The sequence below is a fragment of the Microtus ochrogaster genome, chromosome 4, assembly GCF_000317375.1.
Source record: "Microtus ochrogaster isolate Prairie Vole_2 chromosome 4, MicOch1.0, whole genome shotgun sequence".
In the NCBI taxonomy this organism is placed as follows: domain Eukaryota; kingdom Metazoa; phylum Chordata; class Mammalia; order Rodentia; family Cricetidae; genus Microtus; species Microtus ochrogaster.
In genome coordinates this window covers 53,744,396-53,769,640 of record NC_022011.1, presented here as the reverse complement: position 1 = coordinate 53,769,640, position 25,245 = coordinate 53,744,396, and the positions used below count along the sequence as shown (strand labels likewise).

The window sequence follows — 25,245 nt, the reverse complement described above, 5'->3', positions numbered from 1 at the left end:
AACTCACAGCTGTCAAATGATCTGCTTCAAAGTAAAAGTATTACCAAATGATGAAATAACTAGTTGAAGAGATTATATTTAAATATCACAAGAGCTTTCAGACTATTCATAATGGTAGGTCCTAGACAAACATACCTATTGCAACTTAAATTGTAAAATTATTAATACAATTCCAAGGCTGTTCTAGAGTCACTTTAACTGTTCACAGACCTATAAAGTAATAGCTCCATCATGCCACACAGATTTATTAAACAGAGCCAGTAGGCGTGCTCTAAGATGAATTGACCAGTTTTTTCAATTCATATACCCTTCCACACTTGTGATGGCTGATCTTGGCTGTCAACTTCACAATATCTGGAATCAACTAAAAGTGAAGCAGCTGGACACATTTTTGAGAGTGTCTTCACTGAATTATTTGAGATGGGAAGACCTACCAAATCTGGATCATTTGAGATTAGAGTTCCACCTTAAATCTGGGCTACACATTCTAGTGGCAACACATGTAAAAGAACAAGTGAGAAGCTAAGTTTTGCTTCTAGCCTGCTTGGCCTCACTCTCACAGGTAAATTCATTCCTTAACTGGCATTAGAGCCTTCTTTGGGATTCCAATATAGTCTAGAGACCAGCTAAAACATTCAGCCTTGTGGACTAAGCAGCTATTCCTAGCCTTTATGTCAAGAGATGGCCACTGCTTGGCTAGCCAGACTACAACCTGTAAGTCCCCTTTAAATATATATATTTATGCTATCCGTTCTGTTCCACTAGAGATGCCTGGATAATATCCGTAGTTGTCACTTACTCCTACCTGGCAATTAAAGAATAACACAAGCTACAGAAATATACTTTTTGTTAGAACTCAAAGAATCCAATAAAAGGAGCAGCATCAAATATATCTCCAATACCACTCATGGCAGGAATGAATTTGCAGCTCTTAATCCTCAGTGTTTGTCCAGGTTAGGTTTGCTGTTATTGTTGTTATTGACACACACTATGGTCATCTGGCAAGAGGAACCTCGATTGAAAAAAAAATGCCTCCACTGGATTAGCTGTAGCCACATTTGTAAACATTTCCTTTATTACTGATCAATGTGGGAGGATCTAATATAGCCTATATTCAATAAGAGTTTAGACCTCCCACATCCAAAAATAAATACAAATATTACAGGCTATTACCACTGTTCTTGGATGCCCACCAGACCCTCCTGGGAAGATACTTCACATTTTGATCTCAGGGCACACAGAGAATTCTAGTGGATACTGACTGGGAAGCGTCCTTCCTGATGGCTAACTTTCATAGTACAACAGGGTGCTACGTGCTGTGGGATGATCTTTCTGTATGCTGTGAATATGGATTGTTCCCACTGGTTAATGATAAAAGTTAGCTGACCAATAGTCAACCAGGAGAAGTTTGGCAGAACAATCAAACTGAGAACTCAGATGAGAAGGGGTGGAATCAAGAGAGATGCCAGTCAGTCACCAAACAAGCAGGACATGTTGAAAATGAGGTAAAAAGCCTTGAGTCACATGACAAAGCATAAAAATATGGGTTAACTTAAATGTAAGAGTTAGCTAGTACTATGTCTGAGCTATTGGTGAAGCATTACTAATTAATTTAAGCCTCTAAATGATTATTTGGAAGTGTCTATGGGACAAAGAGAGCAGAGAAACTGCCATTTACAGCTATGAATGCTGCTGAAAGAGAAATATCAACAGTCTTACCTATCTGTGAAGCCTAGAAGCTAAAATAACTACCTGCCTGGCATGATATGTATATGATACAATAGTGACATAAATATTTTAAGGTAAGCTTATAATATTCAATTGTTTTCTGATTCAATTTATGAACAGCTACCCAGGAGAAAATGCATACCTGGTACTGTAAATCTGGTCAAGAGCTCATGGCAAGAGAGCTCATGAGCCCTAGGAAAGAACTTATGTGCTGGCTAGTATTATGTCAACTTGACACAAGCTATAGTCTTCTGAAAGGAGAGAACCTTAATTAAGAAAATTCCTCCAGAAGATCAGGCTCTAAACAGACAGCCTGTAGGGCACTGTGGGTAGGGACACCCCTGAGATGGTTTCCTGAGTTCTGTAAAAAAAAAAAAAAAAAAAAAAAAAAAAGCAAGTTAAGCAAGTCATGAAGAGCAAGCCATTTAACAGCAACAACGTGCAATAGCTCCTGCCTCCACGTTTCTGCCCTCCCAGTCTGAGTTCCTGCCTTGGCTTCCCTCAATGGACTGTGATATGTAAGTCAAATAAACACTTTCCTCCCCAAGCTGCTTTGATCATTGTGTTTCATCACAGCAATGATAACCCTAATTGAGACAACTTTCTTTCAAAATGGGCACAGCACCAAATTGCCCTCTGAATATATACCTCTATAGCAACAGATCAATACAGCTCCCAGACCTCCTCAGAGAAGCTTAAGCAGGGGAACACTGAGCAAAGTGGGGTGAATATGAGCAAACTACACTGCATGAATGTATGAAATTATCAAAGAATAAAATATTAAATCAGTAAGAGTTTAACTATAATAGTCACAATCAAAAGATACATTGTAATATTTTGTGACTTTAATTCCAATTAGAAAATTAAAACCTAGTAACCTTCAGTGAAATGTAAATTTAAAACATATAACAAAAAATTAAATATTAAAATAAGCATGTTATGAGCCCATAGTGAAATTTAATCTCTCAATATTTGGTCATTTTCAGTTCTGGAAACAGTAAACTCATGTAACAGTGTTTCTCTCCTTAAAATGCAACAAAATCTTACAGAAGAAGAAAAGAGACAATCACAACATTGGTAGTAGGTCACCAGTCAGTATATTACACTGTTGTGTAATTAAAGCTGTAGCAATATCGCAGATTAACTCAATAAGTGCCTAAAAACTTGACTTGCTTGCAAAGTTTGAAGAGCTGTTCCATGTGTAGTAAATTACACAGACATGTATCATTTGCCAAACACTAACAAATTATATTGGGAAGTTATCATTTTTATGAGAATCTTATTTTCCTCAAACAACATTGAAATCTGTTTCATATTCTGCATCTGGTCAACTGAGACCATCTTACAGACTTTGTGAGACTACACAGGTCTCTGCTCCATTTTCCCTGAGTTTGTCTATAAGGAAAGAAGTCATGTGTATTTCAAGAAAACCTATTCACAATGCAGTATCATTTTATAGCAATTAGGATAGCTAAAAAAAAAATAAGATATGATATAAAGCTAATGTGACAGAATATGAAAGAACAAGAATTACAGCTCACTATTATAAGATTACAGATGCATAAATTATATATACTACTCATAAACCACAGTGGAATTAAACTACAAATCAAAGATAGAGATGGTTGAGAAATTTCAAAACACCTGGACATTAAAACATTGCTAAATACACTAAATTAAATGAAATTAAAAGACAACTTATTAAAATTTGTGGATGTACCAAAACAACCTTTAAAAAGAAAGCTATTGGCCAGGCAGTGGTGGTGCACGCCTTTAATCCCAGCACTTGGGAAGCAAAGGCAGGCAGATTTCTGTGAGTTCGAGGCCAGCCTGATCTACAAGAGCTAGTTCCAGGATAGGCTCCAAAGCTACAGACAAAACCTGTCCTGAAAAACCAAAAAAAAAAAAAAAAAAAGAAAGAAAAAGGAAAAAAATTTAAAAGCTATTAACAATGAATGAATATATAGTTGACCTCATATATTTGTGGAGTCAAAAAGTACAGACTAAAATGATATTTTTTAAGAAACAAACTGCATGTATACTGAACACACAAGGCTCAGAAACATTGTAAAAGATGAAGCAGAAAGATTATAAAAGCTAGCAAACTCAGGGAGTTTGATGTGAAATTCTCTCCCATAAGGTCAGCAGCTGTGCTCATCAAGTCTAAACATGAGCTGTGCAGACACAACAACAGCCATGGTTCAGCATAAAGTGAAAAGACCACAAGGCCTCAGTCTGTACACACAACTGTAGATAACAAAGGAAAACAAAGGGGTTTAAAGGGAGGAGAAAGAAATGATGTAATTATAATCCTAAAGATAAAAGAAATAATAAAAAATAAATTAGAACAATTCTTTACAAACTGTTGGAAGATCCAACCTATCATAACCTTAATACTAAACCAAATAGAACACTACAAGAAAAGTACAAATAAGTATTTGTCATAAACAGAAAATTCCCCAAAACAAAGTAGAAAAATCATAACCAACAGTAAATTGTCAGGTTCAAAAAAAAACCTCCATTTCCTGGTGGCAAGACAAAAGCCAGCATTCCTCAGGAACTTGTGAAGCCAGTTCCCTCTACCAAAGGACCCATTAAAGTAATCACTGCCAAAAGGGACAAATGGATATGGCATACCACACCTCTGCTGCCCTCCAGGTTCCCTCAGTATCACAAATTACACATTTCAAAGTCCATGCTAGCATCCCAGCTCTTCCCATAATCTCCCCTACCCTAAACTCCCCCAGTTCACAGCCTTCCTTCCCCTCAGCTACTTATTCTCCCAAAGGTGGGGGAACACGTTTTCTAAATATGTTATTGTTCTACAGGTGTTATTAAAGGTGCTATTACCAGCACACTTTCAAGGTAGGGATGTATGCAACCTATGACAAGCAGAATTTGAGACAATGCTCTGAGGACAATATTGCTTTATGTATTTAGAGAAACTGCTTCACTATCTAGTCCCTGAGTCCCTGGGACTGACAATCTTCCTATCTCAGCCTCTTGGATGATGGAATTACAAGTGTGTGCCACCACATCTAGTCCTTTAAGTTTTAAATTTGGAGTTTTAGCTATGGAAAGTTTGGTTGCATATAATTATGTTTCACAATTCAGATATTATTCCAGTAATTAAGAGATAAAGACGACAACAACTCCAGAACATATGAAAAGCTCAATTCTTAATATGACCTACAGAACTAAAAAGCAGGAAGAACACAGGAGCAGCAGATATTAAAAGTGATAATAAATTGCAAAAGGAAATTTCAAAAGTCACAACTTTATAACAAAATTTATGGAGACTACTTAGATTAGAATAACACAGCGTTCCAGTAGCACATTATATAGAGCCTCTCTCTCGTTTTAAAGACAGTACTTCCATGTTTCTGTGAGCGGGCTCAGCAGTTTAGTGTACCTACAACCAAGCCTAACGACCTGAGTTCAATCCCTGGAACCTATGTGGAAGGAAGGAAATCACTCCCTCAATGTCCTCTGACCTCTACATATGCACCGTGGCAAGTACGTATGTATACACACACATACACACACAATACACACACACACACACACACACACACACACACACACACATAGTGGGGGTGAGGGCTGTAACAACAATTTGAAACCCATTTTACTGGGCATGCAATGATTGAACATATTCATTCACTGCATGAGCGACTAAAGTCCAAGGCGGGCCGTACCTACCAAAAGAGATTACCTCAAAACAACGTAAGATACATCTTAAGTACTTTTTCCTTCACATCACTGTTTTCCTTGACTGGGACCCTACTCAACCAAGGCTTTGCCAGCTACAGCATTAATAACCTCTGCCTAGACATGCTGTCAAAACACCTGCAGGATTTCTTTACCCTTCTCAGATACTATGCTACCGACTCCACCTAAGTCCAATGGCTGATAAACACGCTGACCCAACACCACTTTTTCCAAGGCAACTCTAACAAAACTGCTCTGACAGCACTAGTCACACCAGAGTAACAAACATACTTCTACCTCTCCACTGTTATCGACCCTCCAAATTCTTAACTGCACACCTAAATCTGGACCTCGTAGCTAATGGTGAGTCTTCTAAAAATGACTTTAAATTACTAAGGGGTAGGGAGTGCAGATATGTATATAATCCAAGTGTCACTTAAAAAAATGGGCCTAAGCTCAGGAAGGAAAATATGGTTATAGATTCCCCCCTCTTATGTTTATAGTGGTAACTTTGGCAATTAAAACAGAATTTAATCATCAAAATTTAGGGGCGGACTGACTGAAAATGTCAAAATTGTCTGCATGTTGCTAAAGCCAAAGTGTATTCTGTAGTTTTAACTGACTGCTCAGCTGCATTCCAATTTGTTTCCTGGGGTCTGCAGAGATGGCTGAGGTTAGGCACATGTGCTGCTCTTGCAGAGGAGCTAGGTTCAGTTTCCAGCACTGACATGGTAGCTCACAACCATGTGTAACTCCACTGCCAGGAAAGCCAAGGCCATCTTCTGTCCTCTGCACGCACTGCATAGAGGCAATCATACTTGTCATACATAGTCATGGATACTTGCCTCTCAGGCTACACCCTTCTGGAGCCAGCCTTCCCCTCTCGGAGATCCCAAATCTAGTCTATAACCAAGTCCTCTCAATTTTGTCTTTCAAATATTTGAAAAATAAAAGCTACTTCAACTCTACTGTTGCCACCCTAAATCATTTCTTGTTCAAATTACTTTATCTCCAAGTACTTGGACTAGAAAGCAGCATTTTAGACGTGCGCGATTCTAACACTGAGCTGCATCAAAAAACGATTACAGCTATATTCAAAGCCATTCCAAACATGTTCTTTGAACTACCAATACAACTACTCCACAAACTTTTAAAAACTTTAACAGCCATCTGACATACAAAAACATTCGTTCTATTGTGTTGCTGAAACAAGACAAAGAGCAAGAGAATCAAACACAAATGCCTTCCGTATCTGGTCACACATACGGCCTCAGATAAACTGTCCCAGGTGCTCTCTCCACAGCACTGCTTTATTTCCCTAACAACCCGAAGGAAACCTCAGCATCTAGATCCAATTTTTAAAACTAAGTGAGATATTCAGAAAGGTGAAACGCTTACCTACGGTAGCCAGCAAAGGATAACAGACTCCAAGTCATTCGTTGTCACTGCATAGCTTACTCAACTACAGAAACAGTATTGTTTCAAGTTCCTATTTTGCAAAAAGGGAATGGCAGTCCCAGTCTAAATAATATGAGTTTGTGTATGACACAGTGTTCTATAAACATTAGTCACTGATCATTATCTTTAACATGACTACCAGTCCTCATTTCAATGGATCTGCTTACTTACTGCCACCTCTCAGTGCCACCCTAGAGGGTGGTGGCAGAGAGGTGGTCATCATCATCATCATCATCATCATCATCATTATTCTCTAACAGAGCGTTCCTTATCCAATTCTCTACAGAAATTAAATCCCCAAGATCTGACTGCAATAACTATTTTGTTCTCAGATGTAAACGTTCTCAAGAGTGGTATACAGCTAGTACCATGAAAGGTGCTTCGGAGATGAGTAATTCACTATATACTCTGCAAGACATTATAGTATTAAAATTTTGATTTTTGCTGGGACCATGGCCAAGGGCTTCAGTGTTTTCCAATGAGTGGCACACAACTGACGCTCATTAGACATTTTTAAAGGACTGAACCTTTAGAAAATAGTGCTAAGCAAGAGATAGACACTGCATGCCAATATTCTCCCTTCTCTCTGTTTCAAAGCTTTAAAAGTCAGATTCTATATCAGTTATTTTCCTTCCAGTTGTGCTGCCTACATTATCTTAAAGCCAAAAAAACAAATGCAAATGTGAGCAAACCAGGAAACTAATACTAGCAACAACAAAAGAGAAGGTAGGAGACAGAATCTGCATGTGCAAAACTTAGGACTGTTCTAGGCCAAGGCATAACTTTAGCAAAGCAGTGTCACCCAAAGCATAATGCACATTCCACAGGTAATACGAAACCATTTCAGGCGCTACCTGGGAGAATATTTTTATTTCAAGTTATGTACTGTGCTGATTTGAATGAGAATGTGTTTGATGCTTGGTCCAGCTGGTAGCACTGTTTTGGGAACTATGGAATATATAGGTGGTTCAAGTGTTGCTGGAGGGAGCACATCATTGGGAAATGGCTTTGGGAGTTTCTAGCCTTGCCCCATTTCCAACCTGTTGCAAGATATTTGACTACACTGTAAAACAATGTGTTATTGTGATTGTTTAATAAAAACCTAAACAATCAATATAGCTAGGCAGGGTGGATAAGCCAGATGTCCAGGCAAAGAGAGGAACTGGGGATGAACCTAGGAACACAGAGTAGACGCCAGGAGACTAAGGACAAGTCGAAGGTACAGAATGAAAGGTAAAAAGCCACATGGTAGGACGCAGATTTAAAAATATGGGTGACGCTGAGCTGTAAGAGATAGTTAGGAACAAGCCTAAGCTACAGGTTGAGCTGGCTGGTGGGACAGAGAAAGACTTGTTACGCCTACTCTTGCTCTCTCTGGTTTCTGCGTGAGGTAGATATGCATTATCTTGCCTTCTTGCTCACACTGCCTCCAATGATACCTTCCCCACCAGTATGGACTCTCCCTCAGACTATACACTGAAATAAATTCATTATGTTGCTTTTGGTAATGGCATTTTATCTCAGAAACACAAAAGAAACTAATACAAGTTCGTATATATATTTGTGTAATTAAAAGGGCAAATAGTTCAAATTTTTATTACTTAGAAGAATGAAGTGAATCAAAAATATCTTACATGATAGTTCACAGAAGGTAAACAAATACAGAAAAAAAATGCCACAACTTCGAGGTGAGTAAATTTTAGTAGTCAGGCAAAAGTCCGGGGACATGAATGCATGAAACAGGTGCGATGACAAGAGCTGCCAATCTTCTAAATGAAGGCAGAGCGTTACGGCATGCGAAGTCATGAAGAAGACTACCACCCCTGATCTGAGCGTTTAACTTGTAGCGCTCAAGCCATCATGTAACTCCCGGTATGAAAAATCTGGTAGGTCACTTCATTTGTTCTTCAAACACTGAAATTTTACACATTCCAAACAGATACATAAAACAGGCACCCCAATTTTCCTATGCAAAAATAGGAAATGGAATGTTAAAACCATGAGCTTTTAAAGAAATATTAATTCACATAATAATGCAGTACAAATCATACACACATCAAAAAATCTTAAGTAAAAACAATTAAGCAACTCTCTTTTTTTGTTGTTGTTTGTTTGTTTTTCGAGACAGGGATTCTCTGTGTAGCTGCTGCTGCTGTTCTGGAACTCATTCTCTAGACCACGCTGGCCTTGAACTCACAGAGATCCACCTGCCTCTGCCTCCCTGGGTGCTGGAAATACTACACCACCACCTGGGGCAACTCTCAATCAATTCTTACCTTCCTTTCCTACCATCAAATTAGCAACAATCCCATCAAGTGGGGCTAAGAAGTGATGATACAAGTACCATTTCCCAGGCACTTCCAAGTACTTTAGGTGCGGTAACTACTACCACCGAAGAGTTTTATTACCATCTCGTTTATATTAAAGGCTGGAGGAGTTAAATGCCTTTCTCTAACCCAGAACAGGGGTAGGGAGTTTGGCAATTCAACTACACTCTCTGGGCGCCTAACCATGAGGCAACACCTTCTCTTAAGAATGATGGAATAATAATCTAAAATATTCTGCCACTCTTATTATCCGGGGGGCGGGGTGATTTTCGGAGTTATAAGCCTTTTGCCACTTCAGTTTCCAGCACAATAAACAGTGGATTCCAATTCAGAAGAAAATAAGAAAAGCCTCCTAACGGGGCAAACTAAGCCCAGAATTATTCAGATGTAGATGAAATGTCAGAAACGTGGGGAGAATGGGCAGACAGCTTAACCATAGTAATCAGTCGTGGAAATAGAGGAGACGGCTTTTATTTCTACAAGGACCTTTAATTTCTTCGAGGGAGAAAATTCTAACATCCCTTTCCCTTGAGTTAGCACACAAACATACATTCTACTTAAGAAGAGGGAGAATTAGGGGGAAGACAGCAGCCAAAGAAAAAAAGGGGGAAGACAAACTGTCGATATTTAAAACTTAGACCCTGAATCACGGGATTAGCCTGTCACGTCCTGGTAAATAAGAGCAGTTAGGGGCAAGTGTGTGGTTGGAGACGCACACTCCTGTGGTCTGGAGAACTGAAAAGACGCCTTAAAATGAGCTAACAGGGACGACAGTTTTCAGTACCCCTGCTAGAGGTGAGGGGGACAGGGGAAGTCGACAGAGGGGCGCACCCGCTTGCTTTGGGGAGGAAGGGAAAGGAAGCAGGTGAGGAGGGAGTTAGACGAGAGCGAAGGGGGACGTGGGGCACAGCAGCGGGCTCCGGGACGGCCAGGGACGTCCCGAGGAAGCAGAAGCGCCAGAGGGAGGGCCCCGGGGACAGGGCCGGAGGGCACCGGCCGCAGCGGCGGCGGTTGGCGCGACGAGCGGAGCCGGCCCGGGATCGGGCAGCGGCAGCAGCACCTACCCGGACACGCGGGGCGGCGGGCGGACCCTCGCCGGGGGCCGAGGCTGAGGCGGCGGCGAGCTCCTGCAGCGGGCGCCCCGGCCAAGCCGCATCCTCCTCCCGGCCGCCCTCCTCGCTCTCACAGGCTGCGAAACTTCTCGCCCACCGTAAGCACGCTCGGCCACCGCCAGAGGCTGCGCTTAGCCCGAGCCCCCGCCCGGCCTTCGGGCTCGGGCGTCCAGTTTCCGGCCCGCTAGTCACCGGGGCGCGTGCGCCGAAGAGCCCTTCCTGCTCTGAGGCTGGGAACTTCCGGCGGCGGGTGTGCCTGCTTGCTGGGCTGCAGGCTTGAAAGTGTTAGGCAGTTTGCTGCTACCCTAGCCCTCGCACCTCCTAGTAGAAAGCTTCCCCGGATGCCTCCTAACTCAGGAAGTGCCACCTAATAAGAAAACAGGAGGGCCCAGTGCCCTTTAGGATGCACCGGGGTGTAACGTTTGCTTACCTCCCATTCTGAGCCCCAAACTCAGTCAGTACTAATAACTGAAAGCTAAATCAGTGTGGGTAAATCTTTGAAGATAAATCCCTCTTTAGGTTGGAGGGATTGAAGGGAACTTTTCCATACAAGAGAGAAGTCTCTTTCTACGAGACCAGTCAACAACTGGAGATTGAACCAAAATGAATTAAAATTTAGCAAATGTGGGATACAGGGGTTAGTGCTTCATCTATGTAGCCATTTAGAGTTTAGAAATGGATGACACCAGAACGTTTAAATGGGCAAACTTACATTGGTTACTCGTCTTGTTCCTACAACAAAATACCAGAAGAAAACCATGTAAAAACAAAGTAGCGGTCGGGGGTAATTTTACTTGCTCATGGTGAGATGATACAGTAAATCATAGCAATGAAGACATGGTGATGGAAGCTTGGGACAGCTGATCATATTGCAACCGCTGTGCAGAAGCAGAATGATGAATGTTGACTGTCTGGTCCTTTCTTTGTAGTCAGTCTGAGATCTACCAGAATGACAAATTTAACTATCACAGACCTACCCCTTGTTAACAGAATACCCAGGTGACAACAGAAATCTCATGCACCACAAACAATCAGCAGTTATGGGAAGATAGTTATTGAGAGGTGAGGAAATGGATGTACAAAGAAAAAGACCTTTTGAAAAAATGGAGAGGCTTGGAAAGCCAAAATCCAGTTTTTTTCTCGAGGGCTGGGTATTTTTAAGACTTCCTTACTTTGGAGGTTGGTTAGTTTGAAGACAAATAGGCTGGTTGATTGGTTCACAACTGTAGTGTGACATGCCCTGAACTTGTTGACAGTCCATCAACAGAGGGCTTACTGGTGGGAGACAAAAATCTTCAAGACTTGCCAGGCGATGGTGGCGCACGCCTTTAATCCCAGCACTCGGGAGGCAGAGGCAGGCAGATCTCTGTGAGTTCAAGACCAGTCTGGTCTACAGAGTGAGTTCCAGGACAGGCTCCAAAGCCACAGAAAAACCCTGTCTCGAAAAAAAAAAAATCTTCAAGACTTATGTCTCAAGTCAAGTTAATGAGGAAGAAACTGGCCAATTTGGAAATTTGGCATGCTTATAATCTAGTCAAGGCCTCTATGCCTATCTTTCTGCCTACCAGGAAGGCTGTCTAACCTCTGGTCTCTCATTACTGTCTCTCAGAGATCACCCTAGCTGTGCCTAACAGTTTGGGAGGCAATGATTGCTTAGCTGCTTTGAACTGACAAAGGGTTGACAACGTGGGGGCAGCAGTCAGAGTGACTCAGAGGAGGATCTATCTAAGGGACCAGGATAAAACTTAACTGATGGTTGAGATCCAGAGTATAAGACAGCCATTTGGTGATGATGTGTCTATTTGGAACTTGCCATAGGAGTGGGACACCATCTGTAACATACAAAAATGGAGACTTTGTAGTACAATAATTCCTACCGAGAGCACAGATAGAAAAATAGCTGGGACAGTTTTGCCCTTATGAGGGGAAGAAAACAAGCAAGAAAATCATCCCAAGAATTCTTAGCAGCATGTGTCATAGGTAACAATGACAATGAAGATTTCTCTGCCACCATTACCTACTGAAAGATGTGTACACCTTGGAGGAGGCCGTTTGTCTAGTTAAGAAGTTCAAAAAGCCTTCCATCAACCATTTTAAGTTTAGAAGTCAGTCTTTGAGTTTTCTCTATTATATACCTCAGGGAAACATTAAGAGGCAAGCTTAGTGGGAAAAGTTCCTCAACATCATGATTAACATAAACTTTGTTTGGTGAGGTAAACTGTAACTGTATGACCAGCAAGGTAGTGCACCAGAGATCCCTCTAGTACTGATGGAGTGGATACCAGTTGCCACTCTTCCTCAGGGTAAATGCCTTGTCTCTATGTACGTGGGGACTGCAGGAGTCTGTTTGAAAACTTCTTTTTTTTACACATTTCACACCTTATACTACCTGTTAAACTGCCTCTCTTAAGTCTTGTCCTGTAAACATTTTCTTTGCTCAAATAAGTGTTTTCTTATTCCAGGTGATACATATGATATAAAGACTTTAAGATTTTTCAATTGTAGGGCCTTTGTCAAGGCACTTGGATGTTATCTACCATACCTTGGCAGAGGGTAGAGTTCTAGACAACACCCTGTTTTAAGGGCAAAGGTCATCTCCTCAGAGTAATACTTGGATTTTTCTAAAGGCAGCAGGAGCTCTTTGCAGAGGATGGGATATTCAAGGTGTCCCGATGCATATCTCTTGGCCTCAGAGTTCTCATCCTATTTCCCCTGGTCACCAGGTCATTCTCTCCCTGATACCCAGAAAGTGGACCACAGACACTTGGATGCGTAAAAGGACTGTATCCAGAAGTCTTACAATTTCTTGATAATATTTTACACGGATCCCAGCAGCAGTTAGGAGGACTTCCTAATGTCCTTTCCAGACAGTGGCATGAGCATAAAGGATGAAGAAGACATATTTAGAGTCTGTGTAATTATTGACTCTGTGTCTATGGGACAATTCTAGAGCTCCAGTGAGGGCTATCGCCTCAGCTAATTTGTCCTTGAGTTTCTGCTGCGGGAGTGGCTTCTGCTCCTTCAGCCAATAGACTTTAAGATACCGGCCCACTTGGGCGTGGTCTGATTTGCTTTTAAAAAAATAGCAGCAGCCCTGTGCTAGCTCTCTTGCTTCTGGCTTCCGGCTCCTAGACTCCTTTCCTGATCATGTGGAGGGCTGTTGTCTGGGATGGTGATCTGTAAGTTTTTCCCCTTTAAATAAAAAACCATTCTATTAATCATAATTCCAAACTGGTGTGGGATTGTTTGTGACTTATGACTTCAAGTTTCTAGGAATAGTCCTGAGTACCTCAAAGTCAGTGACTGTTGCATATCCTGCATTCCGTATTCCTTCTTTTACAAAAGAGCTTCCGTGTGTATAGAGGACTAAGGCAGGGGTTTCTTTTTTTTTTTTTTTTTTTTTTTGGGTTTTTTCAAGACAGAGTTTCTCTGTGGCTTTGGAGCCTGTCCTGGAACTAGCTCTATAGACCAGGCTGGTCTCGAACTCACAGAGATCCGCCTGCCTCTGCCTCCCGAGTGCTGGGATTAAAGGCCTGCGCCACCATCGCCCGGCGAGGCAGGGGTTTCTAATGGTTGATATGAGAGAGCAGGGTGAACTATATAGCTATCCATCAGGATATCCTCCCAAGAGTGGATAAGCTTTTCTTTCTCTTCTGGTAAATAGGTGGCTGAGTTTAGGTTTTGACAAATCTTGAGGGTGATTTGGGGTGCTTCCAACATGAGGTCCAACATTTAAGAAGTCTGGTATTAGTCAGCCAGAGATTTCCCTTCAGAAATTAGAATAGTTCCTATGTTAGAAGGCATATGGAATATAAAGGTGTTGCTGAGAGTAAAATCTTGAGCTTTGGGATTGTTGTTAAGTATTATGATAGTTTAGTAAAGTAGCAATTGTAGGTTCTCTTTTAAGATCCATGATTACAACTATCCTTGGGTAGTTGACTAGATTTCTAGTACCAGTAATGATTTCCATCTTGTGGATTGCACGTTTGGTTACTACCAAGGTATACATGCCAGTATCATACACTTAAGATTGTAGTGCTATGGTAGCTGTGGTGAGTACTTGAGGAAGAGGGATGTATCCCAGTCCTTCCTTCTTTTATATTTATTGCCCTCATTTCTACTTAAAGCTCCTGCACATTGTTTTCCATTTAACCATTCAAAAACACTGTACACAGCTATCCCATCTCTACTACCCTCCATGGTATCCATCTACTATCATGGTTTCTGCAGTTACTCCAAGTTATGCACTTAAATCTAAAAATCTGCTGCTAGAAACCACAGGTGAGAGTGAATACATAGTCAGTTACTCCCACAATACAGAACAGAACTGAATCTATAGATTGCTTTTGGTAGAATGGCTGTTTTCACAATCTTAGTCCTACTAATTCATGAACATGAAATTCCTTTCCATCTGATATCTTCTTCAATATCTTGAAGTTTTTGTTATTAAAGTCTTTCAGTTACTTGGCTAGCATTATCTAGAGATATTTTAACTTTTAGACTATTGTGAAAAGTACTGTTTTTCTGAATTCCTTCTCAGGAAGAGTGTCATCTGTATACATGAAGGCTACTAATTTGGATATGTTAAACTTTTATCCTGTTACTTTGCTTAAAGTTATATCAGCTGTAGAAGTTTCTTGGTGGTGTCTTTAGGGCCTTTTCATATAAAGTCACATTATCTGCAAATAAAGGCACTATAACTTCCTCTTTCCCTATTTGTATACCTTTTATCTCCTGCAAATGCCTTTTTACTCTTGCCAAGACTTTGAGTTCTATACTTAATAAGTGTGGATAAAAAGGACATCCTGATGATTTCTGTGGAAATAAATTCATTTCTCTCTGTTTAGGATAATATTGGCTCTGGATTTTTATACCTCATTTTCACAAGGTGTAACTTCTCTGTATTTCAAGCATACACAAGAAACCCAAAATGTCCTAACCAATTAATTTAAAATATACCATTTTGTAACTCAGTAGTATTACTTACAGGAAATAGCCATTCACATTTGACATTGCAATATTTCTATGACTTTTGAATTAATGATTTCTGCATTTTCAGAATACTACTTAAGACTGAACTTTACATATTCTACATGTACAATAAGAGAGCTAAATGAGAAAACTTTTTAACAATTTATGATGTCTCAATATTTTGTTCCAGAAAAATAATTAGGCAATCCATTTATGTGGGGGGAAAGTTCATACTAACTTGAGAGATTTAGAATGGTCAGTCTAGGGCTGGAGAGATGGCTCAGTGGTTAAGAGCACTGCCTGCTCTTCCAAAGGTCCTGAGTTCAATTCCCAGCAACCACATGGTGGCTCACAACCATCTGTAATGGGGTCTGGTGCCCTCTTCTGGCCTTCAAGCATATACACAGACAGAATATTGTATACATAATAAATAAATATTAAAAAAAAAGAATGGTCAGTCTATGGTCCACTGGCCCTGTTGCTCATGGATCTGTAGTACCATAATAGATCATGGGTGAAATATATGGTAGAAAAGGCCCATTAGGCTCAGTGGATTAGGTAATTAATTTTTCCTCATCTTTTATCAGTTTGTGAGAATTTCATACAATGAACTTCACCTCCTCTCCCAGCTCCTCCCAGATCTGCTCCCCTTGCATACCCAGCCCACATTGTGTTCTCTTTTAAAAATATTCCGTTGGTACTGATCATACATTTTTTGGATGTGTGGCTTTCACTGGAGGGTGGTCAATCCACCAGAGAATCCTTAAAGAAAACTGACTCTCTTTCTTCTAGCAGTTACCAGCTATTTACTAATAGATTCTTATCTATGTGTGGGACCTCATACCATTTTCCATATCAGTGCTAATATTGTCTTCCCTGAACCTGTGCACGTCTTGTGCATATTGTTTTTACTCCTGTTAATTCATATGTACAGCTGCTCTACTAATGTGGGATTCCCCTCTGTAAGCTATGAATATGTTTTATTACCATTGGTTATTAAAGAAGATGTTTCAGCCAATGGCTTAGAAGAGTAAAGCCAGGTGAGAAATCTGAACAGAAATATAGAGAGAAAGTAGGCAGAGTCAGAGAGATGCCATGTAACTGCTGAAGGAAAAAGATACCAGCCACCAGCCAGCACCTTACTGGTAGGCCACAACCTCATGGCAATAGACAAATTAATAGAAATTGGTTAATTTAAGATGTAAGAGTTATCTAGAAATATGCTTAGGCTATTGGTCAAACAGTTTTGTAATTGATATAGTTGCTGTGTTGTCATTCAGGTCTGAGAAACCAGGAAACAAATGAGTAGTCTCTGTCTACAAAATGGTGCACCAACATGAGTCAACTACATTCACATAAATCCTGAGAGAGCTTGGGAAGGAATTCTAGACACAAAAGAATAGAGTTAAGGATGACTTCTTGGTGGCCATACTATTTTTTTTTTCAGAATTGGCATTTGCTAGAAGTAAGCAGAGGTGCAGTACAGTTCCTTTAGGAGAAGGCTTCCTGACTCAACAGTAGCAGCAAAAACTGCACGGTTCCTTTGAGAAGGCTTCCTGGTTTGTGCTAATTGCATGAATAGCTCTGGCGGTTTCAGGAGGCTGAACACTTGAATGGAGTTTGTGGGCAGTATGCTCCAAGTTACTTGGTGGCAGCATGGGCCAACTATTTCCCAGAGATGAGGCGGTAAGCACAACTCCCTCCCTGTGGTCCCAGAGCTGGTGATGAACTATTTCTGCCATGTTAGGTCTAGAGAGGTGGAACCAGCTTCCAGGGCTGCCCCAACCACACTGCTTACCATTTAAAGTGCTTCTGGTGAGAAAATGATTACAGATACACAATAAAGACAGATTAAGACAGAAAAAAATCTCTAAACAGATAACAGTGTGCTTAAAAATGTACATATGCTTGAGGGAGAGAAGAAAGAGTATAGACAGTTATAAATAAATAAGTATTTTAAAAAATAAAATGAAGTCTTCAAAGAGACAGAGTATAGATAGTCATAGATTAAAAGAGTAAAGAAAAATAAGCCACATAAAAATGGAAAATACACAGAGTCTGAATTATGTATATTATTGTGTTTTCTTTGAATTTTTTGACTGTGAATGAGCTAAGTACTGAGATATTTCATTGTATGGGCTGCTAAGCTAACCCAACATATATATTTTAAAGGTACCTTGACTTCAAAATTTGGGTCCAAGGCTATGTTGCTTTGAAAAAAAAAAGGTTCTGCTTTTGTTTCCACAAAGGATAGAAAACTGTGGATTCCTTACTGACTAATATGATTTGATCAAACAAGACCCCCTGAACCAATGGCCCAAATGACTCAACATCCAGCTTCAAGACTGCTGGTTGAGATGGACCTACCATACAATATACCCCATAGAAGACCTGATTAATAACACCCCCAATCAGGAGGAAGTAGTCCAGAGAACAATGCCCAAATTCCCTAAATGATTTTTTATAAATATTTGTTTACATTTAAATGGGGATATGCTATAGAGATGAATACTTTGCATTGGTATGGATCTTGGTTTATTGATACTAATTTGCAGCCAATTTTGTTTTATCTATATTTCTGCTCTTAATTAAGGTATTGTGTTTGTGCAGCTCATTTAAAATGTATAATTAAGAAATACAGGTTAATAGATAGTTGTCTATAATAGTAAAGCTTATAGTAATGTTAGTTTAGTTTTCTAGATGTACAGAGATATATTTCAGATGGATAGGTATTCTTCAAACCTTCCAAAGACTTGCAGAATATGACATTTAAATGTTTTAAGAACTTAAACTTTTCTCAACAATGAGACACACCCACTCCAGGCAGCATCAATTTACTTCAACAGGATGATAGGCATCAAAGAGGCTCCTTATAGAGTTGGTTAACCATTTGGGCAAGAAACTGCTCTTGTCTGGACTGCTTGATGATATGGTATATGAACTGGACATGTAGTACCCACAGAAAAATGACTACTAAACTTGCCTAAAGGTGAGACAGTCTTTCAGGATTCCTGTTTCATGAAAGAGTCTACCAGACATTTTTCAGGTTACAAAAGAAAGTGACTGACAAACTGACAATAAAGGTAAGATAGTCTTTCAAATTTCCTGCACCATGGAAAAGTCTACTGAGTACTGAGTTCAGCCTGTAGGCTGAAAATGAATGCCCCAATCTTACAAAAGAACTTTGGATGACTGTCCAGACATTGAGATGTCTCTGTCAATTCTAGAGTTTTAAATGTTGCTTACAATATACTTCGTGTTAACTTACACAATTTTATATCCTTCTGGGGTCTTTGACGGAGTTGAATAATAAATAGTTATGATTATAGTTTTCCTTAGTTATGATAAAAGATAAAATAAATATAAATATTGTAACTGTAATTCTTACTTGATACTGCTTTTGTTGTATGTAATTTTTCTATTTAATGTTAAAACCTTTCTTTTTATTTATATAGAAAAAGAAATATGATGTGGGTTTCTTCTCTGTATGCTATGAATATGTTTTATTACCATTGGTTATTAAAGAAGCTATTTCAACCAATGGCTTTGTAGAATAAAGCCAGGCAGGAAATATGAACAGAGATATAGAGAGAAAGTAGGTGGAGTCAGAGAGATGCCATGTAGCTGCTCGAATGTGAAGGACGCCAGCTGCCAGCCAGCACCTTGCAGTGGGCCACAGCCTTGTGGAAATACACAGATTAAGAGAAATGGCTTAATTTAAGATGTAAGAGGTAGCTAGAAATATACCTATGCTATTGGCCAAATAGTGTTGTAATTAATATAGTTTCTGTGTTATTATTCAGGTCTGGGTGGCAAGGAAATGAATGAGCAGTCTCCACATACACTCTACTATGTCCATAAAACATCATTTCCTTAGTCATCCACTGCCTATGGCTCTTAGAATCCTTCTGCTCCTCTTTTGCAGTGATCACCAAGCCTTGGGAAAGAGGAGTGTGATACAGATATCCCATTTAGAACTAAGTAGTCCATAGTCTTTTCTCCTCTGCACTTGGATCAGTTCCAGGTCTCTGTGTCATCATCTACAGCAAGAAGGAGTTTCTCTAATGAAATCGACAAATTCCTGTATCTATATATATAATATTTGCTTAATATGGTGTTCAGCTACCATAGTAATAGTAGTAGGTTTCCCCCTAAGATCTATGGATAAGACTGATGATTGTTTTTTCTCCTTAGGTAGCAAGCATAACGCATTCTGGTACTATGAAAGCTAACAACTAGGGATGAATCTTCAAGGTGAGTACCGACTTGATTTCTCTGACTTTATTTTCTGTGACTCAAGTATGTGATGCCTTCAGCAATAGGGCCTTGCTGTCAAGTTCTTGGGAATAACCAAGAACATTGGCAATAATTGTTAATATTTGATGGTCTATGGGACATCACTTGCCAACAACTCCAAAAGAAGTGGCATGCTTCTGTTACTGAGTTTATTATTTGCTAGGTTCTAGTATCTAAAAGTGTTGGGAGGCCCTGTTGGTCAGAGGGTGCAATCTACCATGGCTTGACAGCTCCCTATGAGCTTGGCAACATGGAGGAGTGCTTTCCTCTGGCAGAGGGCTTCCTGCTCTCTAACCAACCTTGACACAGTTCCCTACAAGCGCTCTTCCTCTGCTGCCAATATGGTAATTAGGTGATATGCTCTATCTATTTTGATAGGGCCATGCTGCTACTGACCAAGCTATATGATAGGAGCATACCACTTAATGCAAACTAGATGATTTCCCAACTATCATCCCCAATCCCATATATCCCCTATAATCTGGAATGAAGCTGAGCTGCCTCACTGAGGATGTCTCCTGGAAGGCTATTCATGTTCACAGGATCATTCAAAACTACCTGTACCACTTTGTCTTCGTGGGCTGGTGGCCAATGGACCATAAGGAAAAAAGGGAACCCACAGAGAAGGTGTTGTTGCCCTGTTATAGGAAAACTCCATTTAAACTATTTTTATAAGTATATTTGTATAATTTTAAGAAGCTTCAACAGTAGGTTTCCACATGAAGATATTTTTCAGAATATCTTTAGGGTTAGCTATGCCTGCCTATAGTCCCTCATCCATACGTCCCTCCCATTGTCTTTTCTCATTTGTGGATGTTAGCCTTGAATCTTCAGATATGTGTGCTCCATTTGCAATACCCACAAAAGCCCGGGAATTACTAAGGGACCATAGGGGAAGGGATTCTAGGAAAAGAAAATAGAATGAAATGGTATGAAGCTTTAAAGGGGAATGGCGGCATATAATAACCCTTTTGAAATTCTTTTCTGATGTAGTCTAAAATTCAAACTGGAAAGGGATTAAGTTATTTCATTTTCATTGTGAAATATGGTAATTAATTACCATATTGGTAATTTTCCTTGTGAAGAATTCAAAAACATTGCCTCTATTTTGACATTGGGGTTTATTGTGTGAAAAGAGATACTATAAAAATCTCATAGTTTCTAAAAAGTTATTTTCTCTGTATAATCCTCCCCCCCTTTTTGAGACAATATCACTCAATAGTCCATTCTGGCTTCAAAATGTAGTAAACATTCTATTTTACCGCTCCCAGCTTCTTAAAAAGTATATGCAAGTGCACATATGTACACACATATACATATGCACATATAATATTTATTTTCATTCTAGCCACTTATCACTAAAAAAACCTGCATGTTTACATAAAGTCTTATTGTACTTCATTTCCAAATGTCTTTTATTTTCTGTTTGATTTTTATTTTTCTTTATTTATTTGTTTGATCTAGGACAGACAAAAGATATATTCTTACTTTGGAAGAAAACATGACTATATTCCTAAATATTTACTTAATGCTTTAAGCCAATTTGGAAAACAAAGAGATATTTACAAATCTCTAGGACAGGAGACAAAACTCTCATTTTGACTCTTTGTCCTGTGGCAGGTACACTCTTTAAAGCACGTATAAACAAAAAATATGACTGGAAATGGATCTTTCCAATGTCAGTCTTCAGAAGCAAGTAAGATGTGAATACATTTCGTACTTCCGTGCTCTGTTGGTGTGCGTTACTCAGGACAATTGGTACCTAAAAGTGCTAACCTCATTGAATTTACGAACTTCTCATTGAGCTCAATTTCTACAATGCAGAAAAGACAGGATGAAATGGTTGTAACATGGAGACATCCCCACAGGTAGGAGGACAGGGGAGCCTGTGTGCTGCTGGTGGGTTTCTTCCAGAAATAAACTTTCCAGTTGACTCATAAGCTAGCATAGCATAGTATTTTTATGGGACTGCTGAGTATGTAAATGAGTGGGCATCTGATTCTTGTGCTTGATCTTGGGCTTTTTTCCTCCGTTAGCTTGCCTTGTGTAGCCTTGATGTTACAGTTTTCGTTTTATTTTGTTTTCTTTTTTTTTTTATTGAGAAAAAAAATTTCCGCCTCCTCCCAGCCTCCCACTCCTCCCACCCTCCCCCTACTCCTCTCCCCCTCCCTTTCGAGTCTGAAGAGCAGTCAGGGTTCCCTGCCCTGTGAAAAGTCCAAAGTCCTCCCCCCTCCATCCTGGTCTAGGAAGGTGAACATCCAAACTGGCTAGGCCCCCACAAAACCAGAACAAGAAGTAGGATCAAAACCCAGTGCCATTGTCCTTGGCTTCTCAGCAACCTTCATTGTCCACCATATTCAGAGAGTCCGGGTTTATCCCCTGCTTTTCCAGTCACAATCCAGCTGGCCTTGGTGAGCTCCCAATAGATCAGCCCCACTGTCTCCGTGGGTGGGTGCACCCCTTGCGGTCCTGACTTCCTTGCTCATCTTCTCCCTCCTTCTGTTCCTCATTGGTACTTTGGGAGCTCAGTCCAGTGTTCCAGTGTGGGTCTCTGTCTCTATCTCCATCTATCGCCAGATGAAGGTTCTTTATTTGTGGCTAGAAACCAATTATGAGTGAGAACATCCCATGTTCATCTTTTTGGGTCTGGGTTACCTCACTCAGGATAGTATTTTCTATTTCCATCGATTTGCATGCAAAATTTGAGAAGTCATTGTTTTTTACCGCTGAGTAGTACTCTAATGTGTATATATTCCACACTTTCTTCATCCATTCTTCCATTGAAGGGCATCTAGGTTGTTTCCAGGTTCTGGCTATTACAAATAATGATGCTATGAACATAGTTGAACAAATGCCCTTGTCATATGATGGGGCATCTCTTGGGTATATTCCCAAGAGTGGTAAAAAAAAGATACACTTATACAAATCCTTGTAGCTGATGATAAAAAATAAGAATCATAATCACATCTTATCTACTTCTATAGTATCTTCTTAAGCAGTATTTTTGAAAAGTAATACATTTATACATTTATGTTCTATACACTGTTAGAAGGTGATAGAAACATGCAGGCTAGATTTGTTGATTCTCTAAATGAACAGTATTTGCCTGAAGACTAACTTTCACCCACAACAGGCCTAGAGTATCAAACATCAATGTTTTGTGTGTTAGACTAGTAAGATTTGGTTCTGTTTCTTATATATAACCCATATCATCAAATCTATAACATGAGCCGGGCGGTGGTGGCGCACGCCTTTAATCCCAGCACTTGGGAGGCAGAGGCAGGCGGATCTCTGTGAGTTCGAGACCAGCCTGGTCTACAAGAGCTAGTTCCAGGACAGGCTCCAAAACCACAGAGAAACCCTGTCTCGAAAAAAACCAAAAAAAAAATCTATAACATGTTTTAACTAACCTAAAAATCTAAATATGAATTACTGAGCTCAGGATGATAAATCAAAATATCTCAAGTTCAAACCTTGTGTGGGATATATGACAAGTCAATTCAATAGAAAAGAAAAACATTAAAACATGGTGGATTCTCATGTTTTTTGTTGTTGCTGCTTTTGGTTGTGGTTTTTCAAAACAGAATTTCTCTGTAGTTTGGAGCCTGTCCTGAAACGACTTCCTGTAGACCAGACTTGCTTCAAATTCACAAAGATCTGCCTGCCTTTGCCTCCAGAGTGCTACCATCACCCAGAGAATTCTTATTATTATAATATTGGTAATACTCTGTATTTTCTTATAGGAAAAAAGCAGCAAAATAATAAATTAATTATTTTTGTACTGTTACTAAATTTCTTTTTTTTAAATCCTTATTTATTTATTAAGTATACAATATTCTGTCTGTGTGTATGCCAGAAGAGGGCATTAGATCTCATTACAGATGGTTGTGAGACACCATGTGGTTGCTGGGAATTGAACTCAGGACCTTTGGAAGAGCAGGCAATGCCCTTAACTGCTGAGCCATCTCTCCAGCCCCTGTTACTAAATTTCTAATAAGAACTTTTGTCTTGTGTGTGTATATATTTATACATACACACACTTATGTATATATGTATGTATGTATGTACAAATGTGAGTATACATAATTGTGTGCATACAAATATCAGGGGATAACCTCAGCATCCTTATATGCTACCCACTTTTTGTGGGAGCATCAAGGTTTCTTATTGGCCTGTAACTTTCCTAGTAGACTCAGCTGGTGAGCAAGTTGATGTGGGAGTGATTTCTTATTAATAAAGAAACTGCCTAGGCCCCTTGATAGGCCAACCCTTAAGTGGGTGGAGTAAACAGAACAGAGGGCTGGGAGAAAGAAGTTGAGTCAGGGAGTCGCCATGATTGTCCCACTCCAGACAGAGGCAGGTTAAGATCTTTCCTGGTAAGCCAGCTCGTGGGCTACAAAGATTAATAGAAATGGGTTAGATTAATATGTAAGAGCTAGCCAATAAGAGGCTGGAACTAATGGGGCCAGGCAGTGTTTAAAAGGATACAGTTTCCGTGTAATTATTTCGGGGCATAAGCAAAGCTAGCCATGTGGGTGGCCGGGTGCCAGGGACGCTGCCCCGCCACTCCTAATTCAACAGCAAGTCATCTATCTCAGCTCTGAGATTACCAGCATAGACCACTACACTTGATGACTATGAGTTCTGGGCTTCAATTTCATGTCTTTGTTACTGCAAGGTAAATTGTCTCCTCAGCCTGCAAGAAGCAACTGAGGGGTAAAAACTTTATATGGGCTCATTTTTGACAGACACTGTCCATTGTGTTTAGGGAGGCACAATTCATGAGAAAGTGGCAGGAGCAGCTCACAGCTATGGATGGAGGAATTTGCTCACATCTAGGCAAATCAAGAAGTAGAGAGTGAACATGTCAGCACTCAACTGGCTTTTACTTTCTTTTTATTCAATCTATGACTCTACAGCATATAGAATAGTGCCATCCACATATGGGGTAGCTCTTCTCTTCTCATTTGCATCTCTCATAGACACACCCAAGCTATACATCATTGAGTAATTCTTTAATCAGGTTATTGATGGAAATTAACTATGATGAATGTTTGCATAAATAAAGAAATATGGATATCAGCTCCAAGGATATTTAATCTAGAGATGTTTAAAGTTTTTATCTCTTTTAAAAATAAAAGTAAGATAGTGTTTTTCTTTTGTTATTTTTGTGATTGTGGGGATTGAAACTAGGTCATAATTATAGTAGGCAAATATTTGCTATGCCTTTGAGCTATTTTCCAGCCAAATGAGATTTTAATGTAACAAATCATATGGAAATTATAGGAATGTGCTGTTAAAATATTATTACCAGCACTTTTGAAATTTTTATTTTAAGACATTGATTTCAAGATATCTACATTTCCTAAAAACTTTAAAGACTAAATTACCTTGTTCAAAAATAAGGATGATACACAAACCTACAAGTGGAGTCAGAAATTTGACTCGTAAGTATCTTTGCCCATGCTGTTATTGTGAAGTCAAATGTTTAATATCATAAAATAATAAATTGTACCCAAGTGTTGTGAGATCTTTTTGAAATGAACACTCTGACAACAAAGAGAATAGAAGAAAGAAGATGTCACTGGTAGCCTGAATCCAGGATAGCTCCTGAAAGGCTTCAACCCCAGGCTCAATTTTTT

General features: G+C 39.7%; 1 protein-coding gene across 2 annotated transcripts in view; it reads right to left on the bottom strand.

Annotated features, from left to right (window-relative positions):
• The window catches only part of Spopl (speckle type BTB/POZ protein like), a 55,906-nt gene extending 45,394 nt beyond the window's left edge, over positions 1–10,512 (bottom strand). For both annotated transcript variants that reach the window (XM_005346377.3, XM_026778595.1), the window contains exon 1: positions 10,289–10,512. The gene's annotated coding sequence lies outside the window, so the exon portion shown is untranslated. The remainder of the gene's footprint in view (positions 1–10,288) is intronic.
• Between the last annotated feature and the right edge of the window lie 14,733 nt (positions 10,513–25,245).